Genomic DNA, 17,078 nt, shown 5'->3' on the forward strand with positions numbered 1-17,078 from the left:
GGAACATTTTAGGATATGGGCCTGGGGATCAAGTAGAGGGGTTGGCCTTCCATAACATAAATGATGTCCCAGATGTTGCATGTGTCACTGTAAGGCTCTGTGCTTGGACTTCTTTCCACTTGCTCTGTGCAAACTCCTGATCCAGACTGGATTTGCAAATGGGACATTCCCTCCAATTTTCTGGCACAGCTACGTTTGATAATTTTAAAAAACTGCTGATACAATATTTCAGAGCTCTAAATGAATTGTAAACACCTGATAATGAATTCTACATAGCTTTGGTTTATTTCATTTATGATAGAATGACTTAGTGGTAGTTTCCCTGCTCTTTGTAATTTCTCTTTAAAATTATCTCCTGATCCATGGAACAGGATCCCCTGACACTGCCCTTCTGGCCATAGCTGAAGGATCAGGGACATCTGTCCCCAGGTGAGCCAATCGGTTTATCCCTTCCTGGAATCTGCCAATTGGAACAGAGCCTGAGGACCAAGGGAATGAAATTAATGTTTCCACTTCTCAGTGGTTCTTAGTCTTTTCTGTTAAATACGCAGATTCCAGGCGACTTCCTGAAAAATTCTGATTTCATAGGTCCAGATTAACAAGCACTCTTGTTAGGTGATTCCTACCATCAGGCTGATTTGGAAATGCTTGTTAGAGAAGGTCTAGGAACTTCCACCCTGGGATCTCCGTAGCAGGCTTGGTTCTTTCTCCCTAAGTTGTATGAATGTTCAACTCTTTATTCCATAAATAAGCCTAATACATGCTCTTTTGTCTTTAAATCGACCAGTTAGTTAGTTTTTATTACTTACAATGAAAAGCAATTAATTTGAAAAGATACCATGTCTAGAGGGACCAGCCAGATCAGAAGAGGAAGAAGTTACTGATGAATATGGAAGTAGATGAGCTAATGAAATAATCCCTCTAGCTGGTTGAAGAGGATTCCATACTATAATCTGCCCTACATTCATTTGCCCAGGAAAGGAGAAAAACATAATAAATGAGGGACTTTGACCCTTTAAGCAAATGAACAAACCGTAGCTACTGTTTTGCAGACCTTTGTGACCTATTATTATGTGTCCGTTGCCTTATTTTGTTTCCTATCATTTTATTTGCAGAAAGTAGCCAATGCCCCAGGCTCTCTTGGTCAATAACTCCTTTGTGTGAGAATGAATGGTCATCTTTGGATGCAACATTGATGTATGAGATAAACATGTGGCTGAAAAAAAACGCACCATGATCCCCTGTTTGACAGCTGGGTCAAGAAAGGCCAGCAGGTCAAATACTTTGACTTGAGTTCATTGTCAGTGGGTTGTTCTGTTTTCATTCAAAGTTTCTTAATTCTCAGGCACTGGTAGGTAGCTTCTGCCTACTTAACGCAAGGCGAGTCTGCTAAACACACGCAGTTGTTCTAGCCAAAGAGCCAAAATCTAGCGGTCATGTTACTTGGCTAGTTTGTCATTCAACCAGACATCTCCCTGTAGATAAACCTCCATCTTAAACACTAGAAGATTTGCAAATCAGTAATCTTCGAATTAATAGCAATGCACCAAGCAGAGGTTTCCAAAATGGACATTTTTTTTTAAATAAGAAGGAATCTCTTTACACCAGGAATGTGTGCATGCATATTTTAGGGTCCCAGAGTAAGAAGTATGTGCAAAAAGGTATCTGTTCCTTGAACTGAGTTCTATAGCACTGGTATACATTCTCTTTTCTCTGTTCTTGAAAGCCAAGTCTCAAAATAGCTCCAATATTTGGTGTGTGGTTGGGATTCTAAGTCACTCTAGATTTCCCTAAAAATACTTGCCTGACAGAATGACTCTTGGCAAACCAAGATAATTTGATATAGAGTAACATTGTCCACTATAATACATCAAACCTTTCTTCTTGGTCCTCAAGCCTGAACTGCCTTTTTGTCCTCTTTCACACTGACAGCCTGCTATCAATTCCAGCCAGGAGAACACAGCCTAGCTATGTGGCAGGTAATTAGTGGGCTCTATATCAGCAAGAGTTGGTCATTTTATTAAGCATGTTCACATCTTGTTAGCAGCTCCTCACCAGGGCCCAGCAGCATTGTGGCAGCTTTAGTTTGTTAATCTAATGTTGAGTCTCCTGGGTAATGAGGAATTGAGAAAGAACATTCAAATGGGGCAATATTTGCTGTCCTTATTTTTGTATTGCACCTGAGTATCTAATATCAGCTTTACGAGCCCACCGTCATGAAGCAGTGTCATCTTGTTCTACTTTTTTAAGTCTTTCCTCTCTATAAATGTGTCGTCGAAGTTGCTCAAAAAATACCACAGTGGAGTTCCCACTGGGGCACAGTGGGTTAAGAATCCAGCTGCAGCGGTTCAGGTTGCTTTGGAGGTGTGGGTTCCATCCCTGGCTCCATGCAGTGAGTTAAAGAATCTGGCGTTGACAGAGCTGCAGGTTGTAGGTTGCAGCTTGGGGCTGGGATTCAGTCCTGGCCTGGGAACTTCCGTATGCCGCAGGTGTGGCAAAAAACAACCAACCAACCAACCAACCCAGAGTGGAAACAATGCCATGAATTCTGAAAAGCTTCCCATCTCAATGTCTCTTCTGCTTTCGTGAAACTGTCTTTAGCATTATGCTTATGGATTCCCCTGACCCCCGCCCAGTTTTGTTGCTATGTTGAGAAAGTGATGTGTACCTTAGGGTGAATTAAGACATTTCTATTTTTCATGTGTTAAATAATAATTTCACATCTGCCCAAGACCAACCTGAACTTTGGGATCATCTGCCTCCGAATCAAATTTAGCATCATTCCATCTTCTATTCTTTCCTATATTCATAGTGAAGTAGAATCTGAAAGGTTTTCTGCTTGCCTAGTAGCTTGGGTAACAGAATCCCGGTTCATTCCCCTGTGGCTATGGGATATGGGATATGGGTGTTACCATTCTTGGCCCAAAGATGGACATATGAACCAGACCTGGCCAATCATCACATCTTATTAGTCACAGGGATAGATCTGGAGATGGGCATGTGACTCAGTCAGATCTCTAGGGAAGGAAAAATCTCGTGGTTCACTCAGGTTGCTCAGGAACAAACCTGTTTGTCACACGAACTCTAGGAAAGACGGTCCATGGGTGAAAATGGTGTGCACCTAAGGAGAGTGAAGCCAAGAGAAGCAAGAGTTAGCCTGCCTCCGGTGACATGATGTAGGCATGTACATCTAGGTGCCTACGGCATAAACTGGATAGTTTTCATGCCAACAAATTCCCTTTTCAACTGAAGCCGTTGAGTTGGGTTTCCTCATTTGTAGTACATGAGTCCGGGCTAATACTCATGCCTCTTTTCATCCTGGTTCATGTGCTTACCTTTCCTGCTCAATCCATTGTCTGCATCTCTATCAAAATCTGCTCATCTCCTAAGATTGAATTCACATATCCCTGCTTCCAAAAATGTTTCCCTGATACTCCTGTAGTCAAAAGGCATTGCTCATTCTTCTCTTTTTTTCCACCTAAAATTCTCTATGGCATTTTCCACCTTCACCTTTCACACCTCCATTTCCTTTTATCAGTAAGCTTTCCAGTGATACTCTATCCCAAACATTTTAGATATTCAATCATATGTGTAATTGAAATTAGTATCTTTGGAGGCTGTGAGCACTTTTATCTTCTTAGGAAACATTAGATTAGTGACTCATCTCCAAAGCAGCATTTCTGAAACTGTCCTGTGGAATACTTTAAGGTACTTGAGTAACAGGTAATCAGCTATTAGAGAGGTCTCATGGTCAAATAAACCTGGAAAACTTAAACAAAATTGAATTGGTATTTTCTATAGCCATTATTACACCAGTGAACAATACGATACTCTAGCAGGATATGGGGGGATGTGGCTGTGAATGGTATAAGTTTTAGCAGGGGTCCAGTTAGGTAGCAGAAGCCATATAGTAACTTGAATTGGGATGGTTTAAGGTAAAATAATCCCAAACCCCCAGTCCATCCCTCCCCCACACCTGTATCCTTTGGTAACCATAAGTTTGTCAGTCTGTGAGTCTGTTTCTTTTTTGCAAATAAGTTCATTTGCATCCTTTTTAAAAAAAAATTCCACATATAAGTGATATCATATGATGTTCATCTTTCACTGTTATTTAATTTAGTATGATAATCTCTAGGTCCATCATGTTGCTGCAAATGGTATTATTTCATTCTTTTTTATGGCTGAGTAATATTCTATTGTACATATGTACCACATCTTCTTTATCCATTCCTCTGTCGATGGACATTTAGATGGCTTCCATGTCTTGGCTATTGTGTTTTGTGTTTTATTTTACTCGTGTTTTTATTTATTTATTTTTTAAATTTTATAATGATTTTTATTTTTTCCATTATAGCTGGTTTATAGTGTTCTGTCACTTTTCTACTGTACAGCAAGGCGACCCAGTCACACATACATGTATACATTCTTTGTGTTTTTAAAATCTGTTATGATTATTATCATTGTTATTATTATTGCCTGGGATATTCTTTCTCTCTCTCTCAATAGAAATGGTATCAAGAGAGGATTCCAGGTACTGTGGAAAACTTTGGGACGGAATAACTTTGGTTTTATTGTGATACAGAGGTAATACCTCCACTAGAATGTAAGGTTCATGAGCAGAGGGATTTTTCTGCTTTATTCACTACTGTATCCCTAGCTATCTACAACCACAGCAGCCACTCGGTGAATCTTTGTGTGAATAAATGAGTGAATAGCTGATAACACCTGCCCTTCAGAGGCCTGAGGTGGAAATTCAGGTCATCAAGGAAAGCTAGTCCCCCAAAACAACTAGTAAGAAGTAGCCTCAAACAATTATCAGCAAAAAACCAAAACCAAAACAAAGATTAAAAATGCACACAGGAGTTCCCGTCGTGGCGCAGTGGTTAACGAATCCGACTAGGAACCATGAGGTTGCAGGTTCGATCCCTGCCCTTGCTCAGTGGGTTAACGATCCGGCGTTGCCGTGAGCTGTGGTGTAGGTTGCAGACGCGGCTGGGATCCTGCGTTGCTGTGGCTCTGGCGTAGGCTGGCGGCCACAGCTCCTATTAGACCCCTAGCCTGGGAACCTCCATATGCCGCGGGAGCGGCCCAAGAAATAGCAAAAAGACAAAAAAAAAAAAAAAAATGCACACAAACATTTCACAGAGGCCTTATAAAATACCCCACTCCCCATTATCCACAATCAAGAAACAGTCTTATACATTCATTAAGAGCAACTTGGTAAATATGTGTATTAGTTCCTTTAATAGTTCTGAGAAAATAAGAAAATACAGATGATGGGGCTCAGTGTGGGGTAGGGGACAATGTTTGACTTTGGAACTAGATGGACTAAAGTTGGAAAATGAATCTTGCCTTCATTACTCACTAGCTCTGTGATCTTGGAGCTTATTTCCTTATCTTTAAAAGGCAATGTTAACCCTTTCATTGCAAGGAGGTTGTACAATAATGGAAATGTAGTGTTATCGGGCTCAATGTCTTGCTCATAAGGGTCCAACAGATTACAGATATTATTTCGGTAAGATTGAATCGTCCTCCTACTTTATTAAAATCTTCTATAGCCTAACACCTCAAATCTTTATAATGACTTAAAAGGCTTTATATAATCTGGATCTTGAGTACCTCTCCATCCTGGGTTACTACCATTCTCATCTTACTCACTAAAGGAGCCATGCTGGCCTCCTTTCTGATCTTCCTGTGTGCTAAGCTTGTCCCTGCCTCAGGCCCTTTGCACCTGCTACTCACTCTGCATAATATACTCTTTGAAAAACTGGCTCCTATTCAGCCAAAATGTCATCTCCCCATCTCACATCACTTTCTGTTAAATGACTCTATTTTATTTTCTTCATGTAACTTAGCACTCTGAAATGATCTCATTTATTTATTTGCTTACTTGGATATTGCCTGCCTCTCTCTACTAAAATGTGAGCTCCCAAAGAACTAAAATTATATCTGTCTCAGTTTCTGAAGCCCTAGTATGTAGAACAGCACCTGACACATAATAAGCCCAGGAAATATTTGTTGCATGGGTGAATTTTTATTAGTCATTATCTTCCCTTCCTGTTTACTTAAACAAACATAACTAAATTGGTCACAGTTTTACACTGAGATTTGAGTTGTAATATGGAGTGTTTGGCAATGCACAAATGATGAGGCTGAAAATTAAAGAAGTAGAGGTACTAAGAAAGAGCAAGAGTCTTGAAGAAAACCCCCAAACTTTTTTCCCCACCAAAGTAGTGCGACTGATTTTCAATGTTTACCTCAGGGTCCCTTTTCAACATTCGTTTTTTACTCTATCATCAATCACTGTCAATTTGAAAAAGTACAATACTTAGGGTCATTTATCTAGACCTATTGGAGTCTAAAATTATGCAGCTTCAGTCAAATATATGTGAATAAAGACTGTCATTTCTGATTAATGACATGTGACTTGAATGTCTCACGAAATTATGTGTGCCATCCAAGCTTTACAGAAAGGTTATTATGTAAGGTCTTCTAATGTTTCTGCTTTTCCCTTTAAGAATCCTAGAGGATCCGATTTCTCTACAGGAAAAAAAGTGAATGTTAATGATTTCAGTTGTAATTGTTACGCAGGTTCTTGGTTTGCTGGACCAAGAGCGTTTTTCAAGTTGAAAATTCTCTTCCACTGGATGGTTAGGCAAGCTTATGATGTTGCTGTTTTGCAATTTTTGTTGCCAACATAGCCTTCCCTATTATTGAAAAAATAATCCATGTAAGACACTAATCTTATTCAGCTGATGCAGAAAAAAGAAGAGTGAAAAACATGCCAATTCTTTGTCAATTACACTTTCCATGATTCATCAACTCTCTTCTTGAAGCATAAAATTCCACTTCAGCCTAGTCCCAAAAACATGGGAAAGAAAGATTTGGAAAGCAAACCCTGAAGGAGAAAAAGCCAGGACTGAAATAATGAAAGAAGAGGAATTTTTCGTATGAAGTGACAGTGCCTACTTCTCCTCCGTGGTATCACCCCTTCTCTTGAACTATTTCCGTAAAATCACTTTGAGGATCCTTTTCTATCACGAGGATTATAAGAGGTCATTAGCAACCATCGAACCCACAGGCGCACCCTTGGGGGGTGTGAAGGCTTCTTTTCTGCCCTTGATGTCTCCTTCAAGGTGGAGGGAACTCCAGAGATGTGGCTCCTCTGGTTTTCTCTTCATCCCTTCCTTGTGGAAGTAAAGGGACATATTTGATTGTAAACATGAGGGGAGTAACTGGCTATGGTAGGCTCAAATCTGACTTTATTCCTCTTGGGAGTGAGCTCTCCATGGGGAGCATCATTTCTCTGCTTCTTTCATTCTGGGGGAGGCTTCTCTGGTCCAGTGCCACCAAGGCTAGGTAGTTACCTCTGTCCGATGTGGGCTTCAGTATGAGTAAATTCATGGACCTATCATTCCTGATGGCTCCTCTTCCACTTTGGTCTCTATTCATTTACTGAGTGACATTTTGGCTTTCATCTTTCTTCCTTGTTTCATCAATTTACATAGATGCCAGCTGTGGTTGGGAGGGTCCATTTTCAAGGACCTTCCTCAGAGGCTGAAACAGTTGTGTCCTCCAGGGTCATAGCAGGAAACTCACATTATATTTGAAAAGTCCAATAGTCCCTTAGTCCCTTCCCAGGTGCCCCATGCATAGTAAACATCTTGAGCTCATTAAAAAAAAAGTCATACAATAAGTTAGGGAGTCTCTACTATGTGCTAAGCTCTATCGTAAGTCTTGATATGAATACAAAAGACCCCTGAAACGTGGCCTTTACCTGAAATATTTTACTTAGGGTTAAAAGTCATTTTTAAAAAAAGGCACAACAGACTATAAATAGCTGGAACCGTTTATGGGTTGGGTTCTCGGCATTCAGAAGAGAGAGCAAATTGGAGCTTAGAGTGCATAGAGAAAAATTCTTGCAGGAGCTGCACTTGAACTAAGCCTTTAAGGATGAACAGAATTAGAATGATGAAGGAGCCATATTAGCCATGGTTGTCTTGGTTCCAAGTGATGGGATCAAATTCAAACTGGCATAGTAAAAAAGGGAATGCTTTAGTTCACAGCTGAAAGCCCAGAGGTAGTGCTGTGTTTAGGCATAGCCGGATCCTGGGTATTCAGTGGTAGTCTCGTCTTCTTCATCTCTTGATTTACATATGCTTTACCTTAGGTTGGCTTCATTCCCAGGCAGGCTGTCTCTTTGGTAGCAAGATGTCTGCCAGGATTTCCAGATTTAAATCTCACCAGCCATCCCAACTAAAAGCAAATTCTCAAAAAAATTTAAGAAAAAATTAAAAGAAGAAACAAAAACAACAAAGAAAGAGTAAATTCTCTCTTCCAAATGGTTCTAAAAGTCATGGGATTCAGCCCAATGGACTTGGACTGGGTCACAAGCTCCTCCTTGAAATAGTTCTTGTGGCTGTCTGATCCTTATTCTCTGTTGAGCAAAGATTAGTGGATAAACAGGGAGTAGGAGTGTTTCTCCATGGAAATTTAGGGTGCCATCACCAAGACACATGGAGGAGTACATGTTCGATGGACAAATGTAAGACACGGCCATAGGAGGTAAATCAACAAATGTATGAGGGAAAGTGCTGTTTAACTAAGAGGTGTTCTATAAATACAAGTATCTGGAATTGGTTATGGAGGGGCAGTTGAAATAAAACTTGATTAGAAGGACATCATCCTGGAAGAAAATGCTATGTTCATGGAAGAAAGGAGAATAAAGGTTGATAAGAATGTACACATATCCTGGAAACAGTGAGCAAATAAAGCTAGACGAACAGAGTGGACCAAAGCATAGAGGAACTAGAAGTTATCCAGAGGCTAGTTAGATTTTATGCCCTATGTAAAAGCAATTAGCCATTGAGAGAGGTTAAATATCTTCTTTAAACACTGTACCACTCTATTTGCTATGTCAATATACTGAAAAGGCCTCCCAACCGCTTTTCTTTTCTGAAGGGAAAGGCAGTTGACTCACCAACTTTCATTCCTCCCAAGAAGCTTGGCATGAGCCAATCAGGGAATTCCTTACTTAACCAGTGAGTGACTGAGTCAGAAGAGGGCACGAGGAGTTCCTGCTGTGGTGCAGTGGGTTAAGGATCCAGCATTGCTGCAGCTGAGGCAGAGGTCACAGCTATGGCTCAGGTTCGATCCCTAGCCTGGAAACATCCATATGCTGTGGGTGTGGCCAAAAAAAAAAAAAAAAAAAAAGTGGGCATGAGATTCAACTGCAACTCATGAGAGGTGAGAGGTCCGCTGGAAGAACTTCTGCAGAAGGTTTTAGATTTTAGATTTCTTAGATTTTTTTCCTAAGAAAGATCTAGGGAGACACTAGTTTCATCTTCCATGGGAAGCTGGTCCTGATCTAAAATTGTTGAACCTTTTTACTACCAGGCTGAGGATGGAGCTCACACTAGGAAGACCTAAGAACCTGCATTCTTGATGTCACAGTTCTGAAGGTCTGCTCTACTTTGTGACATGATAAATGTCTTTATTGTTTTAGCCAACTTGAGTTATTTTTTAATTTGCAGCCAAAAGTAACCTAAGAGATAGATATTTTATAACAGAAACATAGATACAGAAATCATTATAAAGGCATTTAATTATTCTTTTATTATCCACACAATAAAGTCCTCATTAAAATATAAAAGAAAAAGTTACAATATCATGCACAGAATTATATGTTTATGGGCACTGCAATCTTATGGAGGAAAAAAACACTAGAAGGAAATTAACTAAAATCTTAACAGTCCCTTTTAGGCACTTAAGTACAGACGATGTGATAGTTTTCTTCTTTCTATTTCCTTTCCAAATGCTATATTGAAAAATTTACTTTTATAAAAATTAGAAAACATGTCCCCCCCCAAAAAAAATCCCAAATTCAATTAATCTGAATTTTAAGGAATTAATTCTGGTTGATATTTTATTGTCTGGGTAATTTAGAACCTTTTTGATTTCAAATGTTGTCGTTAGAAACTGTTCTGAAATATATGAGTCACTTTTTCTATCTCACTAAATTGTGTAGTCACCAGAACGGAATTTTTCTTTACTGATGGCAAATGTCGCAGGCTTTAGGTCATCTTTCTGAAGGTCAAGGCCGGGAGATACAAGCTGGAAATTAGGAAATTAGGCTTAATCTGTACTGATGGAGTACCGTCCTGGAAATGGCCCGCTTTCTCTGTTCTACAGTGAGTTCCCGAGAGTCATGTGTACTCTGTTATTTGAATGATTTACTTAGTATTTCTTTTCAAATTGGTTTACTCCCCTTTCAGAAAAGAATTAATTGAAAAGGAAAATTTATACCACAATAAAAACTGGTATCATTTGAGATAAGTAGAAAGCAACCTACAAGGATAACTCAAATAAAAGGTAATGTTATTAATCATATTCTCTCTTGATACTACTGAATGCTAAAGGTTCCGAGCCTGAGTCCTGGCATGTCTTTATTTAAAAGAGAGATTATCAAGTGTTAAAGAGATATTCAGGAGCCTATTAGTACTAACCTGAGTCTTCTTGAGTAGTGAGAAGGGTTGAAAAGGATTAACACTCATGCTAAGAGATTCAATATTATTTAAAATTACATTTCAGTGCCATTTGAAATCGCATCCTCCAGACGACCCAAAGTGACTTATCTTTAATATTTGTGTGTTCCCAGTGGTACCTGCTGCATTTCACGTTTTAGGAAACAGTGGCTGAACATTAAAAGCATTTGGAGGGTTCTCTCTTTCTCTCTCTCTCTCTCACACACACACAGACACAGACACAGTCCTCAAACAGTAGTGTGCATCAAAATCACCCGTAGTGCTTGTTGAATTATAAAGTTTCCAACTCAGGAGGTTTGGCATAAGGCCTCAAAATCTGCATTTCTGATAAGATCCCAGATATCACTAACACTGCCTCTGAAGAGGTTGTGCAAATTTGTCAGAAATGCAAAGATCCTCTCCCTACGTTGAGGACCACTGCACTTAATAGTAGAAAAACTAATGTAGGACCAAGTTCAACATGGTTTTGCCTCCTCAGTTTCCTTGAAGCCAATCCATGCTGGTCTATACAGTAAGCAGAAGACTGGAGCAGAGTTGAAATCCAGATGAATTAAGATGCATATATTTCTTAACCTTTACTCTGGTGAGGAGTACAGCAGTTCCTACAAGTTGAGCTGCAGCATAGAGTAAATAGACCCGCTCTGAGAAAAGGTCAGTACACATGTTCTGCTACAATCTAATTTCAGACTATTGCCCTATGCCCTATTACTCACTCTGTGCAAGAGATACAATGGTGAAAAGCTTGAATTTAATTGTCTCTTCTGTACTAAAAGCTTCTCAGCCCACAGAATAGTCATGAAACTACAGAGAAGAGCTAAAGAAGACAGGCTTGTCCAACTACTGCATCACACATCACTTCTGCTCTAAGACTGCTGCTTCTCGGCTCTCCATCGGCATTTGGGAGAAGCCTCCTTTTAAATCTTTAAGCAGTCCTCGCCTCTGTTTTCCTGCCTCTTCACTCACTGCATGTCACTGCCAAGAACGAGATATGGAGACTTATTGCAGAAAGGAGCCCTGAACACGTCTTGCTGTGGCGTGCTAGCTATTCGCCAGCCCTTCTGCCGATGGTGGAATTGCGTTTAGTTTCTATGACTTAATAATTACTTTAATTTCACTTCACACTGTTCTGAAGAACTCTTTTTGAATGAAGGGCACTTACCACACTCCTAGTGCTCGCCTGGAACCGACACAGCTAATCAGAATGTGTAGAATTAAATAAAAGAGTAATTATGGGAGGCTGTGATGTGTTATAACAGATGTACCAAACAAGGCTGGATCAACTCATTGCTCAGAAGAGATATAATTTATTAAGGCAGTTTCAGCACAGATCTTACAGGCACAAGTGGAAGCATTTAACAGGGTAGAGGAGGAGAGAAAAAAATGAAAGTTTCTGAAGCACGGAATTTAATAAAAAGATTCCAATTACTTTATTTATTCTGTGCACTGTTCAGGTGCATCTTCCCATAGTCCCTGGGGCTCAAATCTGTTTGCATTTCCTGTCCATGGGAAATAGGTCCCTTCTTGGTTCAAATGGCCGTGAAGGAAATGTCTCTAAGGGTAGGGTAGGGGCTGCAGAGGTTAAAGACACCTCCCCACCCCCAAGGATCTAGAGTAAGCCCCCAGTCAACCAAACTACTCGTCTCTCCCTTTCTTTTAAGATGATCCACGGTGTGCTAGGTGGAAAGCTCAAGGTAAAAGCAAACGACGGTCTATGTGGAATTTAATTTTAAGATGAAGAACTTATTTATAAAACAAAAACACTCACAGATTTCAAAACCAATCTTACGGTTACCACAGGTGAAACTGTGGGGGTGGGGGAGGGAGGAATCGGGAGATGGGGATAACATGTCCTCTTCACTGTATGAAATAGATAATTAATAAGGGCCTCCTGTGGAGCACAGGGCTCAACTGTTTGTGATCAACTATATGGGAAAAAGGAATGGTTAGATGTATACGTATAACTGAGTCACTGTGCTGTACACCTGAAACTAACACAACACTGTAAGTGTACGCCAATTAAAGTGAAAAATAAAAAAAGCAAATGAGGGTCAGGCTATTGGAAGTAGCTGAATTGATGGTTTGCTTCCCATGCAGCTCTGAGCTATGCCAGCCTCTCAGGGAGTGTTTTCCCTTCACACTGCATGGTTAAAGCAGCCATGTACTTAGAGCTCATTAGCTAAATTAGATTTATTTCAATACCAGTCTTATAGAATTTAGCTTTTGCTGTGGATACAGACTCTTGCTAGGCATAGTCATGAGGGAAAGAGAAGGAAGAAAACAAGGTGTTACATCTTCCCGAGGCTTCTGATGAACTATTAAGGTCAAGACGAGCCCATGCACTTTCAAATCTGAGAAGAGTTCCAAGATGTCGTTAATTAATGACTTAAAAAATGATGTCTAATTATTCACGAACAGCCTAAGGGAGAGTCTGTGACACTTTGAAGAAGACCCAAGTTTTTACTTAATCTTGGGGAAAACCTTGAGTGAACGTCAAGTGACCTGCTGTCCTTTAACAGGTTTGATTGGGCACAGGTGGCCTTTAAAGGGTGACTTTTTTAGTTGTCATTTGTTCTTCATTTGTCCTCTGTACAATCCGTATGGAATTTTTATCATAGGCTGTGTTGGGCCACATTTTCATTTATTTTGTTATCAAACTTTTATCTACCTATCTAAATGTTTATAAAGTTTACAAGGGCATATATTTTCTTTTTCTCAAGTTTGTCTTGCTTGCATCCACAACTAGGCATAAAGCCTTTTTTTTTTGAAGGCCTCACCTGCAGCATATGGAAGTTTGCAGGCTAGGGGTCCAATTGGAGCCATAACTGCCGGACGACGACACAGCCACAGCAACACCAGATCCGAGAGGCCTCTGTAACCTACACCACAGTTCACAGCAAGGTTGGATCCTTAACCCACTGAGCAGGGCTGGGGATTGAATCCACATCCTCATGGATACTAGTCGGGTTCGTGACTGCTGAGCCACAACGGGAACTCCCCACAACTAGGCATCAAGCTTTCTGAGGATGAGGATTATTTCTTATTCATCCATGTATCCATCCATGCATTTAGGACAGCGTTTTTTTCCTCAGAAGCAGTACATCTGCTAATTGATTATAATGCAGTATAATGATGACCTTGGCTGTTGAGGTCTGAAGGAGCACAAATCCCCAGTGTGGATAATGAGTAAATGTTTCTTTCACTTTTCCTTTCTTTTTAACATTGTACTGGTAATGAATGACACCAGAGGGTATTTATGAGGCACAACAGACTACACCAGAACAAACACAGTTTTCAATCTGGAGACCTGGGCTCCAAATACTACTTGCCTGGCACCAAGGAGAGTTCTGGAAACCCTTCATCACTTAGGTGGCCAATAGTACAATAGTACTTACCCACACATGGATTTGGTGCAGATCAAATGAAATGCTCCATGAAAAACATAAAGAGAAGTTCCGGTCCTGTATAAATAAATAGAAATTGTTGTTTATGATAATAGAACGGAGAGAATGGAGTGCACATTGAAATCAGCATAAACCAGTTTGATCAAGTCCAGACAGTTTGGCAGTTTCAATAAATCTCATGGCTTTATAAAGTTTCTATTGTTTACTTGAAAAATCCTAACATTTTCCAAAAAAACAAATACAGGCCTCTTTAATTTGGGCTGCCTTGTGGAATGAGAAGGGCAGATGGTTACCAAATGGGCCGGTGGATTAGTGGGAGGCAGCTGGATTAATCGTCCTTTTCATCAGGTTGGCCGATCTTGGCTGGAGAAAAGCAGGTTTGTTCCACACTTGCCCCGTACCTGCATGTGCCTGTCGAATGCCACAGGCATGAGGAGACCTGGGATCTGCCCTCAGATCCCGCCCCCTGCTCCCAACCAAGCCCTAATGAAGGCTTGGAGAGGGCGACGCAGAGGTGTTGGCACTTAAAGAGCCATCTGCTGATTTCTGCCCCCATGCCATCCTTTTCCAGGAAGAGCCCTATATTTATTACCCTTGAGAAACCACCCTCCTCTCAGCCTCTGGAAAGGTTATGTGACTCATGCCTGGTCAGTCAGAATACTGTACTGACCCGGCTTTTATGGGCACCCCGCCCACGCCAAGCCATCTAGGTCCAGAGATTCAATTTGAGAGCTTGTGTTTGAACTCTCAGAAGGAGGCTTCTCTTTTTCTTTTCTGTTTTTATGGAAGTGTGGTTGCTTTACAACACTGTGTCAGTTTCAGGTGTTCAGCACAGGGATTTGGTTTTTATTTTGCAGATTATACCCATGATTAGAATTCCATGATAGGACACTGGGTAGAGTTCCCAATACGTACATCTTTTTGCTTATCTATTGTAGGTGGGGTAGTTTGTATTTGTTAATCACATACTCCTCACCTGTCCTTCTCCCTTCTCTCTCCCCTTCGGTAACCTTAAAGTTTGTGTTATATGTCTGGGAGTCTGTTTCTGTTTCATAGGTAGATTAATTCGTACTGTTATTTTAGATTTCGTATGTAAGTGATATCATATAATATTTGTCTTTCTCTGACTTATTTCACTCAGTGTAATATTCTCTAGGTCCATCCAGGTTGTTGCAAAAGGCAATATTTCTTTCTCTTCTATAGCTGAGTAATAGCCCATTTCTAAATATATACTACATCTCTATATGTGTATGCATATATATATATATATATATATATATATAAAACATATACATTATATATGTATAATATATATACATGGTATATATGTAGATATACCATGTCTTCTTAAACTGATCAACCATTAATGGGCACTTGTGTTGCTTTGAAGCCTTCTTTCTCTTGATACTAGAAGGATGTAAGTTTGGAGCTCCTGGTTGTCAATCACATGGGATTGTGTGCCTAAAAATGGAGCCATCGCTGAGGAAAGCAAAGCTGAGCCATAAAAACACCTCACTGGCTTTATTGTTTGAGTGTCTGGTCATAGTGACTCACCAGCAAGTCCTTCCCTGGAGTTTATAATGGGGTTACAACCAGCACACATTTCTCAGAGGTGAGTGGGACAAGAGTAAAATAAAGGAGGTCAATAATAAGGTCTTATAAATTGGAGAATGCTTTGACTGGCCTCCTTCTTGACCGGCCCTCCCCCTACTCCACACTGTCCATCTGTCCTAACTGGAATCACAGTTATATATTATTTACTATTGGCTCTTTTTTTTTTTTTTTTTTTTTTTTACGGCCACACCCACAGCATATGGAGGTTCCCAGGCTAGCGGTTGAATTGGAGCTATAGCCGCTGGCCTACACCACAGCCACAGCAACGCGGGATCTGAGCCATGTCTACAACCTACACCACAGCTCATGGCAACTCCGGATCCTTAACCCACTGAGTGGGGCCAGGGACCAAACCTTCATTCTCACGGATGCTAGTCAAATTCATTTTCACTGAGCCACAATGGGAACTGCTGCTATTTGTTCTTGAAGTCATGTCATATCTTTGAGTTTTGACTCCCTAGTAGATCCACTTATCCTCAAGGGTGAGGTTTTGTATTATTTTGGCTCCTACCTGACATACAGAGCTGCTTAGAGTGTACAGGCTCAAAATTTTATCTCTGCCTGGACTATTGGGAAACTGGGGGTATTTGTTCAACTCTCAGAGGACAGTGATTCTCTCCATCAGATCTGCATGTAGCTAGAGTGGACAGGTTGCTTGGCTTTGGCTAAGATTTCTCTTACCAGCCACAAGAGTCATAATAAGGGAACTCTGCCTCAGCTTTTTAGGACATTCCCAGGTTTGAGGGTGGAGGGCAGGGAAGGCTCTGTGTACCAAAGAGCAAGTCTCCTCATTTCCTTCTGCCTTTGCCATCTTGTCAAGACTTGCACCACCACGTGTGTTTCCTTAATTACAATAGCATCTGACTGCTGATGCTGCAGTGTGTGTGTGTGTGTGTGTGTGTGTGTGTAAAACTGGGACAGAGGACAAGGCCTCTCAACAGCTTTGTTACCTAGACCCTGGATCAGGATGTTCACGCAATTCTCATGAAGTCATAGTTCTTTTAGTTTCTCCCTATTCCTCTTTCCGTGGGCCCTCAATCAGATCATTCAGGCTGAATGAGGCCAGAGGTTCTGTTGAAACCCCAATGCCAAGGCCTTCTTTTTTCACCTCCCATCCCCGCTTCCTCCCTCCCCCGCTACATCAGAATAACTTCCTCAGCTAAAGCCAAAAGCAAGAGCTCTGTACTTAGTCAATGGTCCTCCGCTAGAAGCAGCCAAGTCCCAGGTCCGCCCCAGTCAAATCACGGTTATCTCAACAACTAATGTAAAATGGGCTTTTATCATGACTTTACAAAGGGCTTATTAATGCTTTATAACACTGCTTTGCGTCAAGACACTCAGACCGTGGATGGTGGCCATGATCACAGTGTTTGTAAGGGGCAGGGCCAAGTTTGGAAAAGATGTCTTCTAACTTCGTATTTTTTATCAGATCATTTCTCTTTCCATAATAGTAGCTACTGGGCCAAAATGCTGAGACCAAGCCCCTATAGTTCCCCAATCCTCTGCATAGCTTTCTTTT

At 40.7% G+C, this 17,078-nt stretch overlaps 1 long non-coding RNA gene across 2 annotated transcripts in view; it reads right to left on the reverse strand.

The window, feature by feature from the left end:
* Positions 1-766: 766 nt before the first annotated feature.
* LOC106509442 (uncharacterized) overlaps positions 767-17,078 on the reverse strand; it is a 39,528-nt gene continuing 23,216 nt past the window's right edge. For both annotated transcript variants that reach the window (XR_002344602.2, XR_014805913.1), the window contains 2 exons: positions 13,937-14,002; positions 767-3,121 (listed from right to left, as the gene is read on the reverse strand). This is a non-coding gene — a long non-coding RNA (uncharacterized LOC106509442). The remainder of the gene's footprint in view (positions 3,122-13,936; positions 14,003-17,078) is intronic.

This window comes from Sus scrofa, chromosome 6 (genome assembly GCF_054392235.1).
Source record: "Sus scrofa isolate SSC_HxYL_T2T_F1_AM1 chromosome 6, Sscrofa_HxYL_maternal_Yorkshire_Landrace_v2.0, whole genome shotgun sequence".
In the NCBI taxonomy this organism is placed as follows: Eukaryota; Metazoa; Chordata; class Mammalia; order Artiodactyla; family Suidae; genus Sus; species Sus scrofa.